Source organism: Hyperoodon ampullatus (assembly GCF_949752795.1).
Source record: "Hyperoodon ampullatus genome assembly, chromosome: 1".
NCBI classification, from domain to species: Eukaryota; Metazoa; Chordata; class Mammalia; order Artiodactyla; family Ziphiidae; genus Hyperoodon; species Hyperoodon ampullatus.
The window spans coordinates 45,327,699-45,335,518 of NC_136914.1; positions in this window are offsets into that span (position 1 = coordinate 45,327,699).

The following is a 7,820-nucleotide window of genomic DNA, read 5'->3' on the forward strand; positions in this document are numbered from 1 at the left end:
AAGCCAAGACTGGGAGAAAGAATTTGCAAAACACATATCTAATAAAGCACTACTATCCAAAATATACAAGGAACTCTTTAATATTCAACAAGAAAAAGAACAATCCAGCTGCAAAATGGGCATAAGATCTAAACAACCACCTCACCGAAAAGATACACACATGGCATATAAGGATATGAAATGATGCTTAATATCCTATGTCATTAGAGAATCTCAAATTAAAACAATGAGATACCATGCTCCTTGGTATTTATCCAACTGATATGAAAACACAGGTCCACACAGAGGTTTACAGCACTTTTACTCATAATTGCCAAAACTTGGAAGCAACTAAGACGTCCTTCAGTGGATGGCTGGATAAACAAACTGTGACACATCCAGACAATGGAATATTGTTTGGTGATGAGAAGTAATAACTATCAAGCCCTGAAAAGACATGGAGGAACTTTAAATGTATATTGCAAAGTGAAAGAAGCCAATCTGTAAAAGCTACATCCTTTGTGATTCCAACTATATGACATTCTGGAAAAGACAAAACTTGGAGACAGTAAAAAGGTTAGTGGTTTCCAGGAGATTGGGGAGAGGGAGAAAGGAATGAATAGGTGGAGTACAGGGGAATTTGGGGGCAGTGAAGCTATGTTGTATGATACTGTTATGGTGGATACATGTCATTATATATTTGTCCAAGACCATAGAACTGAACAACAAAAAAAGTGATCTCTAATGTAAGCTATGGACTTCAGTTAATAATTTTTCCGTATTGGCCCATCAATGTATCACATTGATGCAAGATGTTAAGAATAGGGAAGGGGAGGGGAGACTATGGAACCGCTCCATACTTTTCACCTTATTTTTCTGTAAACCTAAAACTGCTCGAAAAAAGAAATTCTATTAATTAAAAACAAAACAAAACGTGTACTAGGAGCGAACGCCAAGAAAGCTGATGGCATATTTAAGGAACAGGTTGAAATGCATGATGGGTGAAGGAGAGTGATGAGAAGTGAAGCTAAAACAGTAAGATACTAGAATGAGATACTGAAAATTTTCATTTGCCATTTACGGTATCTGGATTTTAGTGTAGGTCAAGTTTTTTTCAAGTTATATGGTCAGATCTGTCCTTTAGAAAAATAAACAACTTTTTTTGGCAATAAATATGGAATGGAGGGGCTTCCCTGGTGGCTCAGTGGTTGAGAGTCTGCCTGCCGATGCGGGGAACACGGGTTCGTGCCCCGGTCCGGGAGGATCCTGCATGCCACGGAGTGGCTGGGCCCGTAAGCCATGGCCGCTGAGCCTGCGCGTCCGGAGCCTGTGCTCCACAACGGGAGAGGCCACAGCAGTGAGAGACCCGCGTACCACACACACACACACACACACACCAAAAAAAAAAAAAAAAAAAAAAAGGAATGGACTCAAAAGAGCTTAGAGGAAGAAAGACAAAATAAGAGGCTATAAGAGGCTACTGCACCAATCCAAGTAAGAGAAGATGAGGACAGGGTTAACATCGGAAAGTGTCCCAACCTTATTCTAATATCTTGAACTCAAGAAAAAGTGAACCATCTCCACGGTAGCCCAAAGAGAAAAACACTATCATAGGGGATTTGGCAAAAGCTATGGCTATAGGCAACTCTGCAATTTCCTTCCCTTCAATAAATCATGAAAAGCAGAATAGATTCTTTTTCACGATATGGGCAGGTTAGCCTGAAGTCAAATGAATGACACAGCCTTCTCGAGATAGTTTTATAAGTACATATGAAACCGATGCATCTGGTGTTACTCTTAACTTTGTCTCACCAAATGTCTTTTAGAAAATAATTAACCAGCATTGAGTATATAAACCACTGCTGCTCCTCCCTGAAGCAACCACAAAGAGTTGTCCTTGTGAGAAACAGCTCAAGTTCATATTGATTCTACAATTAAAAGCATCTGTCCATCTGATCTTGTGACTGTTGACCTCGGGCTCAGTTTTGAATCTACTGCTTGTTTTCTCTGTCTATGGCATTTTAACTTGTGGAGTAATTCTCTCTTGTCAGGCAGTCATATGAGCTTTTATTGTACCAAAGTTTCAGCTACTCCTGAGGCTATCTCCTTGTAATGGCGCCCTAACACACACACCCCACAGAATGTTTACAGTGAGTCTTATAAATGCCGCATATCCCATATGTTCACTGCCAAATGTAGTGGCATTCCATTCAGCTATTTTGGGGTGCCATAGTAGCAGATAAGGAGGCAAACACACAGAAATGTAATTATATAGGTGTAGGTCCAGAGACGGTAGCTGATGGAATTTGAGTGATGTTAAGAAGAAAGATGAAGATCTGGAAGTTTCCCTTGTGGCAACTGGGTAAGAGAAGATGTCCTTAACCAAACTGAGGAGCAGATTTGAGGGATATGACAGTGAGTTTAATTTTGGACAGTTTGAGGAAACTGTGGAAAGTTTAAGGTCAAGAAGTTCAGTAGGCAGTAAGAAACAAGGGACTAGAAAATCAAAAAGGGGGAGCTGAAAATACCTAGCAATCATAAGTAAAGGTTGAAGCTGAAGAAGTAGATAAAAGTGCCCATTAGATTGGCAATGAAGAGAAGAAAAGTGTTTAGGTCTATATGAAGTTTGAGAGAAAAACTAGAGACGGTAAGAAGAAGCTATTGTGTTAGAGAAAGGATGTGGAAGGACTAATTGTATAAGACAAGATGGTGGCAGTAATACTGCAGAGGCAGAATCTCTAAACGTGGTAATTAAATGGGTGCACAGAAAAGGGGAGTCAAAAAAGATCCCAATGTTTTGATCTTGGCAGGCGGGGAGGAAGGCAGTACTATGAACTCATTCATTCATTAAAAATGAATAGAGCACCATCGTTGGGTTAGGCACTGTGACACTGACCACAGTCAAGAGAATAAGCAAGCTTTATGGGAAAAGTGATGAATCTGGATTTATATTTGTTGACTTTGAGGTGCCTATGAGTCATCAAGGTGGAAATGTCTAACACATGGTAGCAAAGAAGAAAGGTCAAGGCAAGAGAACACTTCATAGGTAAGAACTGAAGTCCCACTAGTAGATGAGATCACTGAGGGAAAAAAGAAAGGAATGCCTCTATGGTTACGTATGTACATTTAGATGGTACCTGTGGATATTATTTATAGGAGAAAAGGAGGAGGAGATGCAAATAACAAAAGCAGAGAAGGAACAGTTGTACAATAGGATATCTAGAAGTACATTGGAAGCCATAAAGATAAGATTTTCAAGAGGTGAGCAAGCTGCAGTTCACATCCCAGAGACATATCAAAGCACTTGAGGGAAATACACTGAATTTAGCCTTCACAGAAGAGTTGGGATAGAAACCGGATTACAAAGGACGGTGGGAAGAGCTGACACTGAGAGCAGGGACTTCAACATGGTACCATGGTTCATGCAGGGGATTTTTAGAATAGTGAAAACTTGAGAGTATTTGTAAGCCCCAAATAATGAATCAGTGAATATAGAGAAAATGAAAACATAGGAGAAGAGGGGATGATTGACAGGAAAATAGCCTAGAGGAAGCAAGACAATATGGGCTCAAAAGACTTGGGCAGCATCCAGGCAACATACGCCTTCACTGTGAGGTGAATTAGCCCTCACTTGTAAGGATTTCAGAGGACTGAAATGGAACATTCCAGGTAAAAGAGAAAGATCTCTGTGTACCATCTTTTTATGTCGTTTATTCTTAGTTACACAATGTTCCAATGGAGAAGATGGCCTCTAATTCTCCAAAGATAATTCTCCACCATATTAGCGCCTACCCTCCTGCGTAAACCTGAATAGTAGTACTGGCAACACCTACTGTGTGTTTGTAGGTAATCGCCTTCTCCAAGAGTTAAATGGAAACTTGCAAAGAAGAGTCCACAATTTCTAAGGCACTGTTCGGGGTGGGGAGCGCAGGCAGGTGTCTATTGCTGTCTTCCTTTATAGAGAAGCCCCCGGGAACTGCAGCGACGAGATGAAGACCAGAGCTTCATCCTTTCTACCTGCTCATTCTGCCTGCGTTGTGCCTTTGCAGGGTTTCAACTGCTATGCATCCGTACCCTAGTTCTTCTCAAACTTGAACCCCTTGCTTTTTCTCTCATCCCCAAAGTGACGGATTCGATTTTGTTTGTTTACTCTTGCTTCTTCACCAGGAAAAACAGAGCGAGAAATGTGAAAGCGCCTCACGGTGCCGAGAGTGACACAGGACACCCACACAAGTTTACAAGTGCTCGCCCAAGTCCTCGTCTCCTGGCAGCTCCCCGGAGCTTGGCGAAGCGAAGCCGGGAGCGCAAGCCCTGAGAGCACTGCCAAGCCCCTAGCCCGGAGCAGCAGTCTCCCCGGCCGCCTGGGCTAAAGGAATGAGAACCTGACGTCTCCCCACCCGGGCTGAGCTCGCCCCTCCCGTCCCGAGCCAAGCTTCTGGAAATCCGGTAGCCTCCCCCTGCCTCCCGGAGCTCCCGGCTGGCTGCCACCCCGAGCGAACGCACCGCTTGCACACGTCCACACGCCAGCAGCACAGGCACGAGAGCGGCTGGGTGTGGAACGGAGGCGCACCGCACGCACCGCACGCCCAGCCGACACCCGCGCGGACCCCGGCCGCGGCCCCCCGGCGCCCCTCGGTGCCCGATCCCCCAGCCCGCGAGCCTCACCAGACAGCCGGGAACTTTCCAGGTGCGCAGCTCGTCCCCTCGGCGCCGCCGCCCCTGCGTCTCCGCGTTCGCTTTCTCGCCGCCCTCCCTCCCCAGCCTCCCGCGGCGCCCCAGCCGGGCGCAGGTCAGTTTATCCAGGCCTGGCGCGGGGCGCGTAGCGCGGGCCCGGGGCTGCCGGCGCCGCCGCTCGGGCTACGTGGGACCGGGGGGCACGGGCGAGGGCGTTGCGCGCAGAGGCTGCGGCGGCTCCGGTGCTGCCGCCTGGCTCCGCCGCGGGGGCCGGTGCAGAGGAGACGCGCTGGGAGGGAGGGAGCGGGGAAGGAGGGAGAAGAGGCGAGGACGAAAGGGAGGGGGGCGGGGGTCAGTCGGGGCGATGGCGTGGAAGAACAGGGAGCCGGCTTCCCTAAAGGTGAGGTCACCCACCCGCGCACCCACACCGGCCCCAGCCTTTACTCCCGAGACACGCTAGCGGCGACAGCATCGCCCAGAGTGAGACAACTTAAGTAGGGAGATAGCGTCGTGGTTGTAAGCATTTTTTTTTTCGTGTTATTGTTTCTATTTCAAGTGTGTGGGACGAGGCTAGAGGAAAGTTCAGGGAGGTGTTCGTCTTTTCCTTCCCCTCCTTCTCTCCTCCCGCCCCCGCCCCCAGGTCCGTTTTCACTGCAGGCTCTCTCCCACCTCGCCTTCACTCCCAGAGCGCAAACAGGCGCACGTACCCCGGACGTGCTCTCCTCTGTCACACCGGTCCCCTTCTAGAAGACATGTGACCCTGGAGCAGCTTGGCGACGCGCTGTTCCCGGACTCTGGAGCCATAACTTTCATCGAGTTTGCCAGTTCACATGATGCTGGGGGCAGTGGTTTGAACCGAGTTTCAAGGGACCTTCGGAATCTGTAGGTCTTCTGGCAGGGAGCTTTCTTGATCACCCAAGCTGGTAATCCTCTCCCCGTCGCCTTTTGATTACATGTTTTTTCCTGAGGCTCGCATTATGGTTTTCTAAATATATATATACCCCACCGCATTATTTGCTGTGCCCTGGAGTTGTGAGATCTCCGTGTGGCTTGTCCCCTTTTCTCCTGCCTCCAGAGGAATTTCACTGGTAAATCCTCGAAGACAAGGGCAGTTTCTGTGCGGAGGAATGGGCACTACAGTGAGGGTCTATTCACTCACTGTGCCTCTAGAGAATGTTAGAACCCAGCTCCCTTGGGTTTTAAACCACAGGGTGGCAGTGGGACTCATGTAACGCCGGTCTGCACTAGTACATATATAAACTTACATAGAAGTTAGGCCCACGTAAAATATGTTGAATAGGGCCATTAAATTTCAAAGGAGGGAAAATGTAGTCCTGGTTTTTGTGTGTGTGCGCTAACTGGAAAAAAATCGGCAAAAGTACAAAGTACTTTTTCATGAACACATGAGAGAGTCTTTCCATCTGACGCAGGCCTTCGAAATAGCCCAACTAGAGGAGATGGGGATGGAGAAGAATTCCACAGGAAAAGGGAAAACAATTAAGTCATTGTTAAGTCACTGTAATAGTGGACATTTAAGTCAATGGCCTTATGGACAGTTAAACAACAAAAAAAAGAGAAAATCAGAGATTTTCAAAGTCCTTACATTTAATTTAGTACATGGGGGTGGTGCTGTGGGTAACTAATTAATGGGTCCAAAAATTGATGTATTGGGCCAGAACTTGCATTTTTTAAATGAAATAGAATAGGATAAAAATATCAGAGACATTTACACATAGTACAAGTAAATATGCTCTATAAACCTTTCTCTTTGGTTAAATATGTAAATGTGTGTGTACTGGGTCAACCGTGTAATATGTATTTTCTTGCTGTTCCTTGCACTGATGTAGTGCAGGCTGCTACCCAGAGTCAGAATTTGAGGGAGAACTTAGGTTCCTTCCTAGGGATCCTGTGCTCTGTCAACAGTGCAGAGTTATAGAGAACAAGGAGGAGGGTGAGGAAGAGGGGGAGAAGAGGGACCGTGTTTGAGCTCTTTATTCATTCTTCCCACAAATGTGCTAGAGCAGTTTCTATGCCTTAGGCCAGGTGCTAAAATCTGGGAACTTAATGGTGAGCAAAGTCAACATGTGATCTCGGCACTTTAGAATCCGATGGGGGAAACAGACATCAATCAACTAAACACAAAAGTAACTATATATGTGATCAATGCTATGAAGGAAAATACGATATGAGAGCAAAAATGATGGCATCATAATTTAGATGAGGGAGGCTACAATTAATAAGTAACCCAATTTAAAATGTCTTCAATGATAAGGAAATTTATTGTTTCATATGGCAAGAAGTCCCAAGGTCAAGAGGCTCTATCTGGTGAATTCAGCAGCTCAGTGCTGTCAGGGAAGGCCCAGGGCCGGTTCCGTTATTCCCCTGCCACCTCCAGCATGCCAGCATGGTACTGGGTCTGCCCCACCCATGGTCCCAGGAAGGCAGAGCAGCTCCCACTAGGACAGACAGTCCTGACAATGCCCCATGGTAGCAGAGTATGTCCTTTTTCCAGAGTGGAAAAATCTTTCTCAGAAGCTTCTAGCAGACTTCTCACCCGTCATCAATCCAAACTAAGTCACATACCCACGCATGTCTAAATGCTGGGAATGAGGGCGGCGGCAGCGGGGAGTTGAGGATTACCGCAATTGGTCAAGGCTCTTCAGGATTTGCCCTTGAACTTTTCAGGATTGCATTCTTTGAGGAGTCGATACTTAAACAAAAAGGAGAAGGTGGCAATGGATGCTGGGTAGCCAATCCAGAGTCTGCTACAGGAACCCAGGGATGACGCCTCTGAAAAAAAATGACATTTAAACTTAAGATGAGTAACAGCAAGGAGTGAGAAGGAAGCACCTTCAGGCAGAGGGAGTCGCGTGTGTGGTCTGACTGTGCCAAGTGTTAAAGGTGTACCTGCAATTCCTCATTTACTACGTCGACCCAAAAAGGTAAGTGTACCTGAGGAAGCAAGCCCAAAGGGTTAAATAACGTGATCCAGTTTACAGAGCTTATAAGTTACAGAGCCAGTCAATCTAATTCCAGAGCCTAAAATCTCGGCTCCTGCCTCTACGGAGATGGTGAGAAGCCAGAATTCACTGGCCTTTCCCAGCCACTGACTGAGAAACAGAGCGCCACCTCCAGGCCCCATCTGCAAGGTTTCTCTGGGCCCACTG